The following is a 21,376-nucleotide window of genomic DNA, read 5'->3' as shown; positions in this document are numbered from 1 at the left end:
TAATAATGAGACTTTCTTACTCCAAACATTTTCATTTTGCAGGAGAGAAGCAGGGCTGTCACACATGATATAAAGCACACTTCCCTGTCCTGCCCTGTTGAGGCTGGAGTTCTCTGTCTGCTTTTGAGCATCTTACTTTAAGAAAGATAAATGGAAGAGACCCAGAGGAAAGCATGAAAAATGAGATAAGGTTTAGAAGACATGACCTGTGAGTAAAGGTTGAAAGAATTAATTTAGTCCAGGAAAAACAAAACAACAAAAAAAAAAACCAACAAAAAACAACAAAAAAAAAGCAGGCAAACAAACAAAAAATAAATAAAAATGGAGACTAAGTCAGAATATAACTGCCATCCTGTAAAATGTTATAAAGATGGTGATATGGTAATCATTTGTTCCTTATTGCCAGCAGTGAAATGGTAGTGGAAAAAGGTTTTTTTTAAGAAAAAAAAAAAAAAAATCAGCATCTTGTTCTTGTGACAAAATCCTGGAGGAGGCTGACTGTAAGGGTATTGGGAAGGAAGTACTAAAGGACAAGGTAGACAAACAGCAGTTAAGAACATCCAAGGAGAACTTGATCCTACACTAAGATGGACCATATAATCTCAAAATTCTATTAGTCTCTGAAGTTCAGTGATTTATTGTTTTTGTTAATCTTACCTAAAAATATAAAATTGAAGGGCTGTCTCAGTTGCAGACAAGACTTCTAGACATCTTGGATCCATGTTCATAATGTACACATAATGTTCAACCTGCTTTACAATACTTTCAAATCCATTGTCATTTCAAAAGAAAAAGTAAACTTGAAACCCTGATGGTTGCAATAAGAAATTTCTTTATAAGAATTAAATGTTATTGATACAGTGCCCTCTTCCTGGTTTGTACAACCTGAATCAGTTCTTCTGAGGGATGTGAATTTCCCTGCCTTTCATGCATCTCCTGGGATTCCACTGCAGCTGATGATGGAATACAGTGTGATTTATCTCACCTTGCTGAAATCACCTAGAAGTCAGGGGTGGGAATCAAATAAATGTAATGGTGGACAATAGTTCTGTGTTGCAAATGAGTGATTTCAGATGCCTAGATATAGCTACCTATGGTCCTATTATATTTAGCTGGGGTCTAATTAATTCAGTCAGAAGAGTTTCCGGTTTGGCAGACCAAGCGCATATGTCTACTTAAAGGTGAGCTGAATAGCTCCCCACATTCTTGTGAATGGATTAACTTACAATTTCAGTGGCCTGTAAAAGCAGAATAGACAACTACCTCACACACAGAAGATGCCTGTGGAATACCTGGGGAAAAATTTGTCTGTCTTACTTTGGATGTTTATAGTATGTTGAAATGAAATTGGCTAATCCAGCTACATAAACATAGTTTGTCATGCCCTATGCTATGTCACTGGCCTCTAGAAAGGTGCAAATCTCTGTCTGTGTCAGTCTTGGGTATATTAGACTCTTTCAAATGGCATCAGGCACCTATATTTCGGAAGGTGAACTGACCCTGTAATTTCCTACAGATGTCTTATTCTCTCCATGGACTGGGAAGTAAGAGCAGGAAGGGAAAGATATGAAGCTAGATAAGATGAATCCTGCCTGTCGTGTTTAAGTTAGTAGTATAAGCAAGGCTTCCATGGTGAGACAGGAGATTAGGAAGTACAAAATATGTAACTAGCATATATAGCATGATGTTGATAACTCAGCATATATTAAGAGCCTATTTTGCTGATATAAAAATGGTATCCATCGCCCTCTACAAAATGAGTCTAATGACTCAAGATTAAGGTGAATTGCGTGGTTTTCAAGCTAAAGTTCTGAACAAGGAGGGTGTAGCACATTAGTCAATAGGAAAAAAAAAACATTTTTCTTAGCATCACTTTCAGCCACATCCAATCTGCTTGAGCATCATGAGGTACTGTGTGTCATATTTTCCAATCTGTTTCAAAGTGGAAAATGTTGAGATTTTTTCTTTACTTTCTGGTTTTACTATGTCTGTTTACCCTTTGCCATCATCAACTTATTTCTTATCAGAAAGAAGCTCTATTGGAAATCCACATACACAATAAAGGTCCAATTTTAAAGCTTAAAATGTGTTACTTCATGCAGCAATGAAAACACATTATTTGTATAAGCAGTACAACTAAATGTTTGCACTTATGTAGTGTATGAACATTAACTAATAATTATGTTCAGCAGAAACTTGTCAGTCTTTCACAATAATAGGACAAATAATGCAAGAGCTATAAAAGAATAGCAAGCAAAGCAATGATTTTGAAATCACGGCGTAAAGTTATGAGTTAAAATATATGTCATTATAACCATTGCATACTGAGGTATCACTGCAAACTACTCATTTCATATACTAACCTGAAAGTGTTGCAACAGTGATTAGATGGGAATGAAAATAAGAATAGTTGTTAATTTGACAGGCATGGAATATACATCAAGGATAGCTATGAGGACAGTATGAAAACTGCAGTCAATGGCCAAATCAGAGCTAAATTTATGAATGATATTAAGTCTATTTCAGCTTTGCACAGCATTAACCAGAAGGATAAAGTACCTAAATGTAAATTAAAAATAATAATTAAAAACAAAAACAAACATACAAAAAAAAAAAAAAGTATTTAATTTGCTTTTCCTCCTCCATCTTTCACCTCTCTGAAGTGACTGCCAACAGAAAGCACGATGTCAACAGAGCAACATGGCTAATAGTTCCAGTAACATAATATTTTCCATTAGGAACTAACCTGGAGCTGCTAAAATTGTTTTACAATTGTAACATGACCAAATGATAATGGCTTTCAGCCAATCAATTCACCTGTTTGTGATTTGAGCTGTTTGTATGCAGATTAATGTCTTTAAATTCAGTCACCTTCTAAAATGTTCTGTCAGCTGGGTTGCACTTGCCTATCTGGCAGCTGTTTCCTCACCCAGGAAACAACTCCCACCCACCACCTATCAAGCACTTATCTCTACTTTGGCTTAGAGTCAGTGTGTTTGGAAATTGTACCTCAGTTTTTTTACAGTGAGCTGTGCTGTCCAGTTATACAAGATCTAAATAAAAATTATGTTGGAAAAGTTTTGTTTCTACTAAAGAGATATTCTATCAAGTTAAGCAAGCTCAGACTACCAGTGAACCTATTCAGTGCTGTTTAGTTTGTGACTAGGTGAACACCCAGCTTTGTAAAAGAGCTGTGTGGTATCTTTTGTAATGAAGGTAGAGAAAAAGTCTGTGAAGACTTCCTTGTAGCAATCCCCTTTCTAAAGAAAATAAGTCAATAAAATATAAAACTTTTCTTCCTATTAATTGTTTTGATCTGAACCATCATCTCTTTCCAGTTGTGTATTACATCAACTGATGTCATACTGCTCTTCTTCCTACCTGATCCAGTGCTGCTAAAGTTAGTCAGTCTTCTTTATATCTCATAGTGATTTACAAATACAAAAAATACATGGCTTTATTATAGATAAATAAAGTACTTCTGTAAGTTCTTCACTTATTTTGTGCCTTAAATTACAAAACAGAGATCCAAAACCCAAGATGTGCACCTGTAGCTACTATTTAGGCATTCAGATTAGTAAACAGTAAGATTTGACAGGGTCGCAGAAAAGGTGGCCCAGCTGCAGGTATGTTTGTTAATATTTAGGCTGTAGGTTTGCCAAGTAGCTTGGAGCCAGTTACTAGCTTGAGCAGCAACATTTTCCACATTTGAAAAGAGCAGAACCTGTGTACTATCTTTGTTCCCTTTGTTCATTCCCAACATAAACTGTGTATTGTTTGCTTAAATACCTCGAGTTCACAATTCATATATGTTACAGTATAACTCAAAGGGTAGAAGCAAGATCACTGATATCACATGATATAGGAAACCTTCGAGGCATTAGATTCAATTTTGAGACATGTTATGGCAGTCCAGTGAGCTTAAAGGAAACTTTTTTCTTTTTTTTCTTTTTATTTTGTATTTCATCTTTCAAATTTCACAGTTCCCAAGATTGGAAAAGTATCATGACAAAATAAACACGTCTACACAGATAACGTCAGGAAGAGTTCACAGCTGAAATAGCAAGGAAGCGTAATTATGATTATTTTTGCTCTCGTGGAGAGTGATCTTTGCAAGTCAGGTCTGAGGTCCTTGGCTGCATGGGAGAAGTTATTCACACTTACATATTCATCTTATCTTGATTTGGAAGCGTCAGAAAATTTAGTCACCTGAGAGGAAAAAAATTAGAAAATGAGTTAAAAAAAGAACTATAGCTGAATATTTATGGATGTTTTTGTCCCATCTTTGCATGTACATTCCTAAGCAGGTTACTCTGGGAGATGTAAGTATGACCATTCTGCAGTCCTTGTAGGACTGTAGCCAAAGGGAATACAGAGTTGTGGTTACCGAGTGCATTGTGGTGGGATTCTCTGCAATGTATCTGCAGCATCGAGTAGACATCTTAATCTCTGCTCTGTTTTCCTTATCCATTTGTGGATAAATAGTACCTATTCCTGCATGTTTTCTAGAACTGCTTCTGAGCTTCTTGGCAGCACTGGTAAATTGTAAAAAGCCTTGGATGAAGTGCTTGCCTGGGGCCAGAGTCAAAATGCTCCTATTTGTGAGAAGGAGGAAGAAAAAGGAAAAAGAGTGAGGAGCAGAGCAGGGGAAGGAAAGAACTGGTGAGCCCTCAAAATTTGGGTCTTCTGCTTCTACTGCCTTTGGACAGTCTGCCTCCATAATAGCAGCCATCCTGATTCTCCTACTGCCTGGCAATATCACTCAGAAGAAAAAAGTGATGATTACTTAAAACAAAAGAGCACATATTTTTACACATAGCTTTTCTATATTGGTTAAAAAAGCATAAAGCAATTTATTCAACTTATTAAAGTAAGGATTTATAAAACACTCTTTGTCTCCTTGTTTTGTGAGTTTATCAAATTCAAAACTTCACATGTGAAAATGACTAGAACCTGATTTCTGGCATAGTTTTTTTTTAAAAAAAAAAAAAAAAGTAAATAAATAAATAAAAAGATTTATGTCTGAGGAAAAAATGAGTCTCCAGACCCACAACTATCTCTTATTGTGGTACTTTTTTTCTCCCTGGGGGAAGAGAAAAGCTATTGGAGCACACATAAAATTTAGGTGCTTTAAGAATTTCTCCAGGACTTCTGTTAGATTTACCATCAGAAGAAGCAATAAAATGGGAATTTATGTTTTTTCCTTAGCAAATCTTATGCTTTCTGATCTGATGTTTTGCTATTGCAATTAGAGTTGTTTCTTGATGCAGCAAACTAAAAAGTAGTACCAACAGTACTTATTTTAGGTGTGAACATTTTAAAAATATGGGAAATGTTGGGAAAATAAAGCTCATATACATTATTCACATCTGTTTTCCTGACAGATTGCCTCTTTGCAGAGTAGGTTATGGTTTGATCATGACTTAAAAGAAAAGGTACTGGTTTAACTTGCTTTCTTCAGTAAAGACTGCAGGAAATAAATTTATGGTCACAGTAAGATTTCTGGTACCAATTCCAGGTGAGAATATCTTTGTATTATCCCCCCCCAAAGAATCAGCAACAAAGGAGTAGAACAGTTAACACATGTGACTATTTTTACCATCAACGCTGAACCACTTCTGCAGTATGATAGTGTTCCATACAGCACTTTTAAGTAGTTTGTGTAGAGTTTATCTTGTTCTACACCTGCAGTTCTTGCATGGAGTGGCATTATGAAGACTCATAAGACTTAGCTGGATTCACTCTCCTAATTAGCTCCCTGTAATGACAGTCTTCAAACCAGTCATAGGTTTGAAGTCACAGGAAATATGTTGTTCTACCCAAGGTACATGTTGGAAATCCTGAAACAAAGGCTGCTGGACTCAGCTGATGTCAGAGGAGGTTCGGATTAGATATCAATAAACGTTTCAGTATTGGGATTACATGACAAGGTTGGGGGCGGGAGTGAGGCTAAGGGGGCTGCAGGAATGGCCTCTGTGAGCAGAGCCCAGCACTGCCCCATGTCAGGTCAGAACCAGCTCCAGCTGCTCCAAAGGGACTCACAGCTGTCAGAGCTAAGACATGAACAATGCTGGGTGTTTTCTGGGAAAGTGGATTTAAGGAAAGGAAAATCTGGGGAGTAATCTCTTATTTATCTCAAGCCTTGAGATATTTTTCATTTTTTCTCTTCTTTGTTCCTTTGAGAAGGAGTGAGAGTGGTGGATTAGAGTTCAGCTACCCACCAGTGTGAAACCACCACTAGTTCCTTACTGGAGGGTGGTTGAGCCCTGGCACAGTCTCCCCAGGCAGTCATCAGAGCACCGAGCTGACAGAGTTCAAGCAGTGCTTGGAAAATACTCTCACACATAGGGTTTGATTTTTGGCTGGTCCTTCTGGAGCCAGTGTGATCCTTGCGTGTCCCACCCAGCACAGAGTATTCTACCATTCTATGAATATATGAATTGGTACCTGGTTCTCAAGCAATGGGATAAGGTCAGGTTGCTGTTGACTTCCTAAACAGCAACCTATTGATCATTTCTGGATTTTCAAGTACTGGTGTGGAGCAACAGACCTTCAAAACTGACCGATCATATTCTTTCAAGAAAACCATGTATACAGTTTGCAGAACAACATGCATCAGGATGTCTGCTCTAAGGGCCATTTCAGAATATCTGTTTTCCTCAGAAACAAAAGAGAGGTGTACCTAAACAAGTACTGCTTTGGCAGTGTAAGAATTATATAAACAATAAAGTCAAATAGTATAGTTTTGGAGAAATGATATATGAACACAACTTTGCATCTTTACCCCATTAAGAATACGTCTGGAATTTTTTAAATTGCAGCAGCCCTGTTTTGATCTTTGCATCTATCTCAGTAGGTTTCTGTATACTTTAACCAAATGTGCTTTCAGCAATGATTTGTCATTTTTTTTCTAAATGAATCTGAAATTTTATGTAAATTAATGACACAGTGATTCTTTGAAAATTTTGTGTCCACAAATCTTTTTTTTCTTTTTTTTTTTTTTAATCTGTTATTCAATTTCTCATCTGATCAAAGAGATTTTCTTAGACAGGAAAATTTTATAAATAAAACAAGCAGGCATACTGCAAACGTAAAGCAGTTTGGTGGATATGTAGGTAGAATCTAAATTAGCACATTTTCTAGGATGGTCTACATTGACCTATTTAGCATTAAAGCAGAACTGTAAGTGAGTAATAGTGAACTATAACTACCTCCTCTTCATCATGCTTCACACATCATCTACAGTATATTTGTTTGTGTACTGGCACAGAACATAGCATGAAGTATCTGACTTGTAAAATCTAAGCATAAGGTTAGAAATAAAAGAAAAACATAATCTGAAACTGAAGAAGCTCAGCATTTTCATGGTTTCAAGTTGGATATTTCAAATGTCAAGCAATCAAAATGTGGCCATTTTTGGAGCAAGCATTAGCAATAGTAAATCTGTTTGTACAAACATGGTCATTACCATTCTCAAGGCATTTTCTTTAACAGGAAGGGTTTGACAAATAATTGTTTTGGAGCTCAGCCTTACCATTCTCTTCTTGCTAGCCTATATGCCCAAATAATACTCCATGGCATATATATTTAGTTACGGCATGTGATATACACTGCTTTGTGATTATCTGCCTAACTGGCAAATATTACTCATATACAGAAGAGCACTTATACATGCTTTCACTAGACCTTTCTCAGGAAGCATAGAAAGTACTGCTAAATTTGACTGGATATTTTCCCTAGAAAAAACAAAAAAACAAAACAAAACAAAACAAACCAAAACAAAAATACCTAAAGCTTGAAGGAAAAAAAAAAAAGATGTGCAAACACAGTCTAAAAATCTAAAAATCTTCTAGGATAATCAGAAATAGGAAAAAAAGATAGAAAACTCAGTAGTTGTAAGGGGAGCTGGGACTTTTGAATGGTTTAGATGGAGAAAGGAAGGGAAAACAAACAAACAAACAAATTGGGAATGCTTTATTAGTGTAAAAAGCACAGCTTGGGAAAGAGTGAAGTGGAGAATGGAATTGGCTGGATGGACAATAAGAACGCACCTCTTTTTCATACCAAGTTATAGAAACTGAATGTTATAAACCCCACCAAGAATTTATCTTACTTACTTATCCATTACTTACTTATCTTACTTACTTTCCATTCTTTTATAAGACTGAAGCAGTTATTTTTCTACATGCTGCATTCAGTCCTAGTCATCTGTACCTTCAAGTTCTTCTACTGGGGACAGCTGCCATTAAAAGTCCAGTCAATTTGTTGTCTCAGTCTCTGTGTTCCTTTACTAATTCTTTTACTGGCAACAAGGAGTATACTGGAAATGATATCAAACTTCTCCATAGGTTAATGCTCTTAAAGTCAACAGTTATATTGATGTTAGCTAAAAATTAGTTAAAATTAAGAGTTTGGGCACACAGTCCACTTGTATTTTAATGAGGTGATTTGTGTAGACCTGTCATTGAGTGTTAACATTTACAAATGTAATTAATTCAGTCATATAAAGCAAATATTAGATTGTTATATTTTAATGAATTTAAACCTATGTATAAATGCGAGCAGGAAGTTCCAATCACACTTAGTCAGGAATATGCATTAATCCTGCTTAGGTTCGCTCTATATGGTGCACTAGAAAAGATCTTCTGACAGAATTAAAAATAAATGCCTACATTTGACCTCTGACTCACGCAGTGTGGAAATATACAATATTTAGGTTTTAATTGTGCTATTTTTCAGCTGCACCAAATCAAACCATCTGTCCAAAGTCTAAACTAGGTTTGTTTTTCTACATGTATTGAAATGCATTTAAAAATAAATAAATAAAAATGTTTTATTATTTTTCTAAGCAGAAAGTTCAGAAATATTTGCATATATCCAAACAAGAATAGCCTAGTATCCAATTAGCAATAAAATATGTATTGAATGGGAAAAATCAATATTGATCTGCAAAATATCATGTCAATTTATTCTCACAGTAAGCATCCTTTCCCTCCAACCAAGTGATTTTCTTTTACAAAAGGAATGGAAATAGGAAAGTGCCAGTGAATGTTGTTTGCAAAGAAGAAATGTATATACTGATGGCAAATACTTCAGGCCAGATTTCTCTACAACTCTCCAGTTTTTGTGCCTCATTGAAAACAAAAATAAAACATCCTGAAAATCACATTTGAAATAACTAACTATCACAGATGGCAACGCTTATTGTATAGTCACTAGATAATTCTCTCAGTATTTGCATTTTATTTTCACTGAGAACTTGCCTTGTGGTCATTTTCATTCCAATAGGCTGATCTCTCCTATAACAAATAGGGAGATGATGGCAAGTGTTGAGATGTGACTGATAGTTTAGAAGCAGATCTGGGAAGATGCATTTGGAGACCAAACAGGTTTTCCGGAAGACACTGAATGCTGATCTCCCAAGACCTAAGGATTTTCAAGACACCAGTGAAGAACAGACATCCCCCATCCTTGACTTCCCATGCTATAAGCAAAGGCAGCTCTTAGTGTATTTGCTCTGCCACATCTGAATGTAACAGATGTTCTTCACATCCCTAGAGAAAAATGACAGCTATTCAGAACATTTTTAAAATTTCTTTAACAAAATACATGCCCTCTAAAATTTTGAATAACCCCGCTGCTCAGATTTTTCTCCTCTTTTTCTTCCCGATGTCAACATCATGCTTCAGACACAATCCCAAAATATCTAGACAAGAGCTTAAGAATGTCTTATGATTCCACAAGACTCAAATATGAAATGCAGATGTTTACAATCCAACATCTGTATCTGTGTTAATCATCTTAGGCTTTATAATCAGTAAGTGAGCAGGATAAGAATTTGGGGGTTATGGTTCATCTTCTCTTAAAGCAGAATTTTGTCAGACAGTCAATGCCTAAATGTGCAATCTCCAGAAGACCATTACATGAGTAGCTAAAATTATATGTGCCTGAGTTAGATGAGCTGAATCTCACCTACATTGATGTTCTAGATAAAATAAATAAATCAAAATAAATAAATAAATAAGTTATCTATATATCTCATAACTGCTATAGTTCTGTGTTAAACATCCCCACAAAATGTCCTTTTACTTTATGTGTTATTGTCAAAATGAAGTCATGAAGACCAATAATGAACAGCTGGAAAAGAATGTGTAACATAAAGGTGAAGAACATCTGGAGTGTTCTATGGAGGTTTCAATAGATATTTGATAGAGTTGAATGCAATTCAACCAGCTAGAATTGCTACCAGCAAAATAAAAAATGGAAAGGAAAAAAAAAAAAGGGGGGGGGGGGGAGGGGGGGGCCGGACTGGGAAAAGACATAAAACATTCCCCCCTCTTACAACACTACACCACCAATTCCTACAACACCGCACACCCCGGCGCGCACCACCCAGAGCGCACACCACCGCCCTTGTACCCCACACTACTACTAGGCCATACCGGTATCATGAGACCCAAATACCCACAACACTATCATACCTGTACCATATCCCCCCATCATCAAACATCCCTGCCGGGTCTCCCAACCGCCCCAGACCACGTGGCGAAAACCGCGAATGGCACGCCCGCCCTGCCGACCCGCCTACCGCACCGGCCCGAATCAGCCAAGCCCGCACCCCGCCGCACCGTAACCCGGCCGGCTACCCCCCGCGTAAGCACATGGCCGAAACCCTCGCCGGTATCACCGTCGTCACCTCAGACACCCCCACCGCTCCCCAAGTCCCCCCCTCCCCCCACTCCACTCGCCTCGCCCATTGGCACCCGCCGAAAACCCCCTACCCCCCTCCCCCGACCACCCCACGCCTACACCCCACCCCCCACCCCGGCCACCCATTTTAAAAGAGATCCCCCCCCCCCCCACCCTCCCCCCTCATACCGCTCGTCCTACAGCTGAAGCGGAACCCGCCCACATCGGCGCCCTCCATTTCATTGTCAATTGCATTAATGCTAGTAGCAAAAACTGAAGACCCAGTGTCTGAAATTATACTGATAAAAATGTTCATTGGAATATGCATTTAAGTAACATACTGAAAAGAATACATGATGAAAAGGGTTTTTTCAGCATATACAATATGTTTGGAATAACCATTTATGGAAATAGCACCAAGGCATACAGTTTTTCTGTGTTACTCAAGAATTTGTTTCTAGGAGAGAAAAATGACAGAAATGTTTAGTCTGTTTGAGGTACACCAATGTTTATGTGTGTATTACCTATTTTCTTTCATTTTGTTTATGAAATAGAATTGAATATTGAACTGCTGATACAAATTCTTCACATCTAAAGAAATACCTGGGGTTCAAAGCCATCCTTTTTCAGACAATACCTAGTGTGTGTTATACATTTATTAATAGTGTTCCTATTACATTAATACTTCTAGGTAAGCCAGTAGGGGTATTACAATACTGTAATATTTTGGTCCTAATAAACGTGCCTATGGCAATAAAATATATGTAAGTTATTGCTTTTATGAGTTTTCAAGTTGATTTATGCTAAGTTGTAACCCTTTGCTAAGTAGGATGTCTTGCTGCACTTCAGAAATGTATATACTAGAGACTACTATATTTCTTTTCACCATACTTACCATAAAATAGTTTAATAGGCATGTAGAATTTTAGAAAACTGGTATCATACAGAGAGGTATACCAAACACTAAACATTTGAGAGTCATGCATTACAAAATTTAACAGGGTTGTTTATCAGTCTAATTTCTTAATCTAATGTATTTCAAATACTTCCAGATCATCATCAGGATATCAAAATTGTCTACTGCACAATACAAGAAAAATACATCTAAAGTGAGTTTTCTTTAAGAGCTTTTTGTCTCAGTGTCTGTTTACTACAGTGCACACCAATTATTTGTGATGAGTGTGTGCACAGCATGAGATTGCAGAGACCACATATAGATAGCTGATCACAAAGGGTGAATTCAATAATTATATGTAGTTAGCGTTAATTTTGTGTACTTTTTTCAGTATATCTGTTGTATAGACTTCTACAGTAAACCAGTGGGAAGGCTTTTTGGCTTCTAGACTGTATTGTTTTGTCTGTGGACAGCTGAGTATCATTTCCTCTTGTAATAACTAATTTGCTGAACTCATACTTTAAAATAAAATAAAATAAAATAAAATAAAATAAAATAAAATAAAATAAAATAAAATAAAATAAAATAAAATAAAATAAAATAAAATAAAAATCATTAGAATAAGGGATTTATGAACATATCCCTTGGAAGAGTTTCCTGATAGAAAATGTAGTATTTTGAGACATGAGTTCTCAAAATAAGTAAATAAATAAATAAAAATTCTAAATCTGAATCTGAACTGTTTTATATCACAGTTTTTCTTCATAAATATGTCCAAAATAAAATTCATTGTCTCACAGCACTTTCCAGTATAGCTTCCATCCTTTCCTCTCAGCAAAACTCTCAGAAGACTGGAAGTCTGTACTCTTCTCCAGATATTATAAGAGAAGCTAGGGTGGAACATCACGGACGACTCATAATTTGAGGTCCTTGTAGTAGATAGAACATATGCAGGGAGGTCTCATTCAGAAGGAAAAGAGATATGAGCCTGACAAGATATATCTGCTGAGAGCCTGACAAGATATATCTGCTGTGAGCCAATGTCTATCATAGAATCACAGAATGGCACTGGTTGGAAGAGACCCCAAGGATCATCAGGTTCCAAGCCCCCTGTCACAGGCAGGGTTGCCAACTGCTAGATCAAGTACCAGATCAGATAACCTAGGGCTTCATCCAATTTCTGCCACAGGGAGATACACTCAAAGTGGAATTTATCCCATCACAAGGTACCTGAGATAGGCAAGATAAATTGCATTCAGAGAACACCTGTCTCTCTCCCTCCCTCTGACACAGACAGAACCCAGGATTCTGTGGGTGTAAGTAACTTTCAGAAGGTAACTTTCGGAAATGCATACCTCATATGCTTTGGACCAGCTCAACAACTCTGCAATGGTGGAAACACTAAGATGCTTCATAATATGCAAAGGATTTAAACTAAACACGTCACAGTCTCGGTGTGAAAATCATGTTCTATGATAACTTGTAGCAATGAAATCTAATAGCAGAGAACCTTTAGTTCCTTCTTCCAAAAAAAATATACATCTGGTTTGGCAAAATTATGTCAGAAATTTTACCTTTGTCATTGGTAGAAACAGGCTTCCATAGGAGACTATCTGATCCAGCAAAAAAAAAATTATTCAAAGCTAGATTCTTATACACAAGCTCTGAATACCCTTTTGGAGAAGTCTATATTTCTTCGCTGTTTTTTTCAAGCCCCCAAGGTTACATGCTTTGATGTTGTTTGACAGACTGTCCCAACTCCTAGAAAAATGAAGTTTGATACGTTCTTGGGACATTCATGAACCAACAGCTGCTCTTTTCAGAGGAGAAAACTACTATTCTTTAAATGGCAGCCTGATAAATAGCTCTCATAGCCTTGTTTTCAGCCATGCTGAAGGCTCTTTGGCAGCACTAGAAACAGTTAGGTACAAACCACAAGTTTTCAACTTCAGTCTCTTGAATGCTGTATACAAATACCTGTGACAATGGAAAACCAAATCATAAGGCTTATGCAGATTTTTCCAGAGCAGATTTTCACAGCTAACAGAATCATATGCACGTACAACCTGATTATTTGTTGTGTACTGCAGTTTTGCTAACTTCACAAGTCAATCCACTGTATCACTGAACTCAGAAAATATCTCCTGACTAGAGTAGGCTAAACAGCTATATAGATAATTTCCTTTTCTAGAGTAAATCTTTAAGTGGCATTGCTGTTTAACTAAATGTCACAAACTTTCTCGCCAACATTCAGCCATGTTTTTATTCTCCTTCCTTAATGGAGTTAGTAAGATAAGAGGTCTCAACATTTCTACCCAGTTCATTGCCTTATTTTAGGTCACCATCGCCACTGTAAAGTGTACAAAGGAAACTTTCAGTACTATAGTCTGCATCTTTCTAGAGCCAAACAAAATCAGCTGTTTCCCAAGCATCAGCTCTTAGTAACACACAAGCACAGTGAACAAAATGAAAAACCACAACAATAATTATGTAGGCTCTCTAATCTTAATATTTTAAGTTCTCCCTTTCTTTCAGTCATTTGCTCCTCTTGTAGCATTTGTCAATAACTGCACTCTTATAAATAACGAATATTTTTCTCTCTACGGTGAGCTCTAAGGAGCAGTTTCCCAGACTGAGACACAATAAAACTTTTTTCTTAGAAAACCTAATGTTGTGGGGTTTTCAGAATATTTTTCTCAATGATTGGTAAATAATTTTAACACAGGTGCCCCTCCTTTACCCATTTTGTCTTTTCTTCCTAGAAAAAACAATATTTACTGTCTAGATCTGTGAACAATGCCTCCAGATTTCAGGTGTGAGTTGTGTTTTAGATTTAAGTCATAAACTTTTTTTATGATCTGCTAGGCATAATAGTCTACAAGTACTACATCTTTGGATCTACCACCACAGTTCACAGAGGAATATATTGAATATACCTTGAATCAAAGTCACTACCACCTTCTCAGATACTTTTTGCCATGATCAGCACTTAATTAATGTTGTTTAGATTATTTTTAAATGAGATTTGCAAAATATTCAAGAAGTTACTGAAACAAAAGCATGCCATTTAAAGTGTTAAATCTTGTTACATGAGTAAACAAAAGAACTGAGTTCTTCTATACTGTGTGTGCAGTATACTCCACTATACAGCAGTAGCCTAGATGTCTCCAGTACCATGAAAACTTGGATATTTAAGGGCTATTGAACATCAAAAATTCTCTCCATAATCCAGCACTTTTATATCCTGCATGTGTGTTTTTATAACTATCAAGTACTGATAAAAATCTTAGTGTCCAGGGGCTATAGTCCATATTTCTCTTTGGTTGTACAGTGAGTGATAACAGGAAACATGGCCAGTTCAAAATCTTATTTCTCAATTGCTCTTACTTACCTCATATTTTTCCTCCCATTCAGCTACACACATTTTCTTGTTTCTGAAAACACCATCTCTGTTCTCTCTGCTATAGTCTGGATACTCCTTCCAAGCTAGATGACCACCGTGCGCATATTTTATCTTCATTAGATGTATCATGTGTGCATGATTTGATCAAAAACTGAAGCATTTTATTTAGTTAAAACTGAAGAATTTGGATCAGCTAAATATTAAAATGCACCCACTTATCCAACTGAGCACTCAGCATCCTGCTGAGTGAAGTACTGATGCTGGCTGCTCCTGGTTTTCCTGAGTGATTCACATGGTGAGATACGGGAGCAGTCAAACTCTTTATCCACACTAAGTAACTGCTCCCTTCATTTGTTGTCATTGTCTGGAAATCATCCTTCATTTTGAATAAGGGCATTGGAATCTCTTATTGTGATACTAGTGAGCCTGAGTTCAATGTGCTGTAAAACAGAAGATGTCAAGAATTATGTCATTAAATGGAGTGACTCAGCTTTAATGTGGGGAGACTACCGAGACAATTTTAATGTACTGTTCCAGAAACTTTCAGTTATGTATTTTTTTTTTCCCTCTTTCTTGTCAAACAAAGGACTTACACAGACCTTCCAAGTTAATAACCCTTTTCATCCTATTTGAAAGTTCAGAAATGCTTTCATGATAGCAATCACAATTTTTACCCAGTGATTTCAGTCATCACTATTTGCTGTCCAAGTCCAGTGATACACATTTAGCAGAATGCAAGGAAATTGAGTGACACCTCCCATCTCATACCATTACTCTGAGTAGCTTTTGTTGCCAATCCAGTATATAGTCCTTAGGTAGCAGAACTAGCGTCTGATGAAGTCCCACCTATTAGCCCATGTATATGCCCAAAGGCATCGTATACAGCAAGTCTACTCAATAAAATTTCACTCCATTCCATGTTTATAAGGGTTCAATCAGGCAGATGTTAATCAGTGAACTGTGCATAAAAAAGCGAGCAGCCGTTTCTACCGTCTCCAAGATACTTGCCATAGAATCTATTATTCCAGTACCACAATTGAAAAAGAGCTTAGGTTTCAAATGAATCTCTTTTGTGGTCTCAAAGAAATTAGTGCTCCTCTAGGCTGATACTTACTCTAATGAACCTGAATACTGTGGAAACCCTCTTTTTACACCCCCAAAAAGGCTTCCCTGACTATAAACAAGACTGTATCTCTGGAGGATTTCCTATGCTCTATTGATCTAAAGGTATGCTTTATAGTGTCTCAAGAATGGTATGTGTCTTTATATCAAGTTCAGAACCTGCAAAATTGCCCTAGACAATTTTATTAAGCTGATAGAGAAAGAGACTGCTCACTTTAGGAAGAGAGAAAGACCTTTGTTTGTTGGTCAGTTAATCAGAGGCCTTTTATTTATTTCTTGTAGAACTGTGTTTTTTCACAAATCAGAATGAATTTTAGAGTCACAACGTTGTTCTGTTTCCCAGCACATCTAAAATGAGAAAATATAAGGAGTTTCTTTCACATTTCCCACTGTGTTTTATTTAAAAATGTTTATTTTCTCTTATGTTTGAGAACCAATCTAAATTCTGTTAAAGGAAATGAAAACTTGCTTTTAACTTTTAAAGGAACTCAGATAAAGCCACATCTCTGTGAGAGTCTCCAAAAAACTATTATTTCATTAGACATGTACAAACATTGTTTGGAGGCAGACAGGTAAATTCTGGAGTTACATGACACCCAAGTATATATATATATTTGTACTCACCCAAACTGATGGAAATTTGTTCATGTGTGCTAAGCAGAGCCCATAAAATGATAAAAATGATGCTTCAAAAAGCATGCAATCTAAATTAGTCAGGTAAAAGAACAGAATAGAGAGGAGTAGGATGTGAAGAATAGAGAACAGGGGAAAGACAATAGAAGCAAGGGGAACAGTCAATTATTTTGTAAATGTAATTAAAGATTATCTATCACTGTTTCAATGAAGGTGGCAGAAGTGCTGACAGATATTGCTAAGATATTCAAAACATACAATGTGCAACCCTGTCTGAAGTCTTAGCCTAAGTTTTTTGTAGTTATCTTATTTGCGGCAAGGTTGGAATCACTCTGGAGAAGTTGATTTGTTGAAAAAGGCAATATCTGTGCAGAACACCAAACACACAAGAAAGAGATTGGCATATATGTATATGAAATGCAAGAATTTTATTGTCTTTAATGTAACTGCTGAAGGGTACATTGAGATCTTCTACTGGGGATGAGCTGATGGAATTCCACTAGGACACAGATTAATGGAGATCAAAGTGCAAAGGCAAAAATAGTGATAAGTGAAAGGAAGGAAGAAACAAAATGAATTGGAGATGAGGACAAATATGTGAAGAAAGTGCAGGAAGAGGTATAATCCTAATTACAGCTGTATTTTATCGACATATCATAATGACCATCATAAAAAGTAAAGAACAAAGAAATTTCATCTGCAGCATAGAAACTGTCCTTCCATTTAATTTCTTCACTGCCTTCCTCCTGACAAATCTTCCTTTGGGACTGGAGAAGAGTAGGCACTCCAAAATTCTCAAGTCCTAATAAATCTTCATTTATTCATAACACAATAAATAAAATCAGAAAAGGCTCTGGTTTTTTTGTTTCGTTTCTGGAAATGTTGTTTTTAAAATATGACTGGCACTTGCCTTTGAGTGTCAACATACTTTCAACACTGGCTTATTGGATTATTCTGTATGCGAGTTCTTATAGCAGTCCCTCTCAGCAGCCAGTTTTTAGAGGAAAAACTCAGGATCCAATCAGCAGTTCTCTGGCACAACTTCAGCCTAGTCAGAGCAGATACTGAGGGTCATACATAGAGTGAAACTGCTTCCCAAATGCCGTTGGTTCATGTGCTATTAGGATTTGAAATCAGTACAGAGCAAAACAAAATTTGTGCAACCTTCATCTGAGTACCTGTGGATCCAGAACAGTTAAATACTCAGTTAAATCAGTTAACTCCGTTAAGTTAAACAAGTTAACTCAGTTCAATTTAACTGAGTAATGCCATATTTTAATGATCATCTTGGTCTCAAGGTAGTGATCCAAGTTTTTTAGAAAATCATGACAGTCCCCCCCAAAATCCTGACTGTTACAGTCTTGAATGTTAATGCTATGCTTAATGAGTTTGTATGGCCATCCTTCAAAGTGGAAAATTGCTCTGTATTATAAGGTTCATTTTTTCCTCTTGTTACTGTCTCCATGAGTTGATGGGTTTTGCTGGTGACATTCCTTTTTGTAAGGATTTTTCCTCTTGAGAAAAGGACCTGTCTACTGTCTTTGTTTACTTTGATTCAAGCAAACAAGTCATTGCAGTCTTTTACTTAGTGAGATATAGCACTGCCATCTATTTGACCCAACTAAATTAAAAAAACAATAATCTATGAAGGTAATTTAGCTCTGTTTCAGGACACTGGCACAGAAGGGGATTAAGTTGCATTTTAAAACTGGAGTCTTACAGCAGTGTTATTCAGGATTCATTAAAAAACAAACAAACACACACACACAAATAAACAGTAGGACAAAAGTAGAGGGCTTGGATCTGCATTTCTGAAGTCAGGACACCAGAATGGAGGCAGCCAAAGGTTGCTGAAAGTATTAAATAGTTGCAGCATCTTCAGCGTAATCTTACTAAGCAGAAACCAGGAAAGCTTTATAAGAGTTTTAAAACTTCTGATTGAAGAGTACAAACAGAAACACTGCAAATTAGATGGCAAAGCTTGACTAAAGGTGACTTTTGGTTGAAGGATGCTGCAGGCCATGGTTGGTTAGCTTTGTTCTTGGGCCACGTTTGATGTTACTTGTCAAGTTTCCGTCAGAGAACCGAGTAGGGGAAGGAAACAGAGAAAGAGATAGCTACAATTAAAAATAGGTATTTTTTAAACTGCAGACTTTTATTTTTATAGCTGATATATTCCTTGATTCAGACTTTTCCCTGGGTGAAGGCAGTTGATTATTTCTTATACTATTTAGCCTCTGTCAGGAGGGCTATTTTAACTGCAAAAAGAAATATGTTAAACTGTCAGCCAGAGACCTTTAATTCCCAGGCTTATTTTGATAAACAGTGATACCTTTTTTTGGTTGTTTTGTTTTTGTTTTTTTAATGGCACACTCCCTTTCACAGAGATACAAAGATCAAAAAAGAATGTTGCACTTTCCATACCTCTCCCAGACAAACATAGCTCTTCCAGAAAAATAATAATAAAACCCCAAAGAAGTAAACAACATTCGCAGAGAGAATACAGCTTAAGTAATTCACCCGGTATACAAACATATAGTGGTACATAACCTGCAACATGAGGGTTTTTTTTGTTATATTTTAGCAGTGTTTCCTCAAATCTTCAAAGCTTGCTTGATGGTTTGCTGAAGTAATTGAACTACTCTTGAGTTGTTTTATATAGGACATCTTATCTTTCTTTCATTACCCAGTCCATGGCTTCTTTTCTATTCCCATGAAATCCATGTACACACTTTAGAAGCCCTCCTGAACAAGCTTGCTTCTAACTTTCACAGAGCCCTTAGCACAATTTGAATACGAAAGAGATACTGAATAAAAAGCTTTAATCTCTTGTCTGCTATTCTTCTTTCTTGCCTCTTCATCTCCCCCCCTTCTTCCAAGAGCTTTTCTGTGTTAGTAAAGTGAACACTTTCTGTTTAAAGTAAGTATAATGCTCCAGAAGATGCACTGGGAGAGTGAAATCGAAAGCCTAGACTGTGAAGCCTCGTTGCCACAATTTAGCAATATTTGTGCTGCATTTACTTGCTCTTGAGCTTTTTGCAGGTAAAAGATTAGTAAAGAGCTCTCCTCAACAAAATCATTCAATCAGTAGCAAGCATAGGCAGTATCAAATGTGCCCTCTACCTCAAATTCTGTGGGGCTCTTTTTTTCTGATACCTCTTCCCTCAGTTAACTGGAACCGCTTTGAAAGGGCTTTCTGTTCTCTGCTCTCTTGTCAATTTGAATGCCAGGAAATGAGCCCCCTTTGTGAGATTAATTAATAGCAGGAGCTGATCGGCCCAAGCCCAATTGCCACGCAACAGAGCTGTAATTGCTACTTTGTGGAAAGGAAAGAAAAAGTTTTGGTTGCAGTTTAAGAAGAGGGTTTAAGGAAAGTTCTTTGAACTAGAGGTCTCAGTGCACTGGATTAAGGCAAGAAGCAAGGAGGCCTTTGAAGTTTGTTAAGAGGTTTTGGAGAAGAAAAAAGTTGGGTGGCAAATGGGAGCTGGTAACATCAAAAGCATTTAGCACCATTCCTCACCTGCTTGTATTCAGGGCAGGGACCACGGGATGGAAGCATCAGTTGTCTACAGTTTCAATGATCTGTTAGTGGCTCTGTTTCAATCTGAAACTGTACCAAGTGTATGAGTACACACATTAGGGTTGATTCATCAGAACTTACTAAAATTACACATACCTAGTCATATGCACACGCATGTGCATTGCATATACAGGTATACACAATCACTGTAGTAATTGAACAGTCAGTTTTCTTCCTATTAAATATCAGTTATTGGTACTTTGTTAATTACATGTGCCCTGGCATACCAGTAGTCATTTATAACTGATATTACTGATCCCATATTTGCTTACAAGGCTTATTAGAAGCAGGGTTTTCTAAATGAATACAAATTCATATATACATAGATATATGGTAGACTTACTTTCATGTGCACTATATATATATATATATGTATGTATGTATGTGTATATTGGGCAACAACTCAAAAAGTAGGACCATCTTCAGGGCAAATTTATAGAAAGACCAACAGAAAGAGTACACAAGTCCCTTACAAATGCCTAGGCCATAATTACAAGTGGAAGAAACCTTTGCATGAACTGGCAATACAACGTGAGTGACAAATTAGCGTGCTCTTTTCAGAACTGAATGACAAGGATGCAACTCCACAAGCAGAGCACGGCTCTGACTCCAGCAGTGCAAACATCCTGGAAAACTGCCCTAACAGAGGCAGAGGTTTGCCTGGGAGCCAGGGCAACCTCTGAGGGCTGTGGAGCCAGCGATGTCGTTCTGCTCCACACCCCACTACAGGCCCATGGCCAGAGCATATGTGCTGGGAATCCCTCAGTGGCACAAAAGCACCTCAGAGGCTGTTACAAGCCAGTGGAGCTTGGAGCAGCCTTGAGGTGTTCTAAATTATACAGACAAGCCTCTGTTAGCCCTGGAACTCGAAGAGGGCAAAGGTGGGGGAAAGCCACTTTTGTCCACTTCCTCAGCATCTGTCATTTACACCACTGAAGTCAATGGGTCAAATTCACATCTCATGTGATCTGAATGTAGCCAGTGATTCTGGGATGAATTTGGCTCTGTATCTGTATCCTCTTAGTACCAGGAGAGTGATACAAATTAAACCACA

The sequence above is a fragment of the Coturnix japonica genome, chromosome 1 (genome assembly GCF_001577835.2).
Source record: "Coturnix japonica isolate 7356 chromosome 1, Coturnix japonica 2.1, whole genome shotgun sequence".
NCBI classification, from domain to species: Eukaryota; Metazoa; Chordata; class Aves; order Galliformes; family Phasianidae; genus Coturnix; species Coturnix japonica.
The sequence above is the reverse complement of the archived record's forward strand: the minus strand, read 5'-3'. Positions refer to the sequence as shown.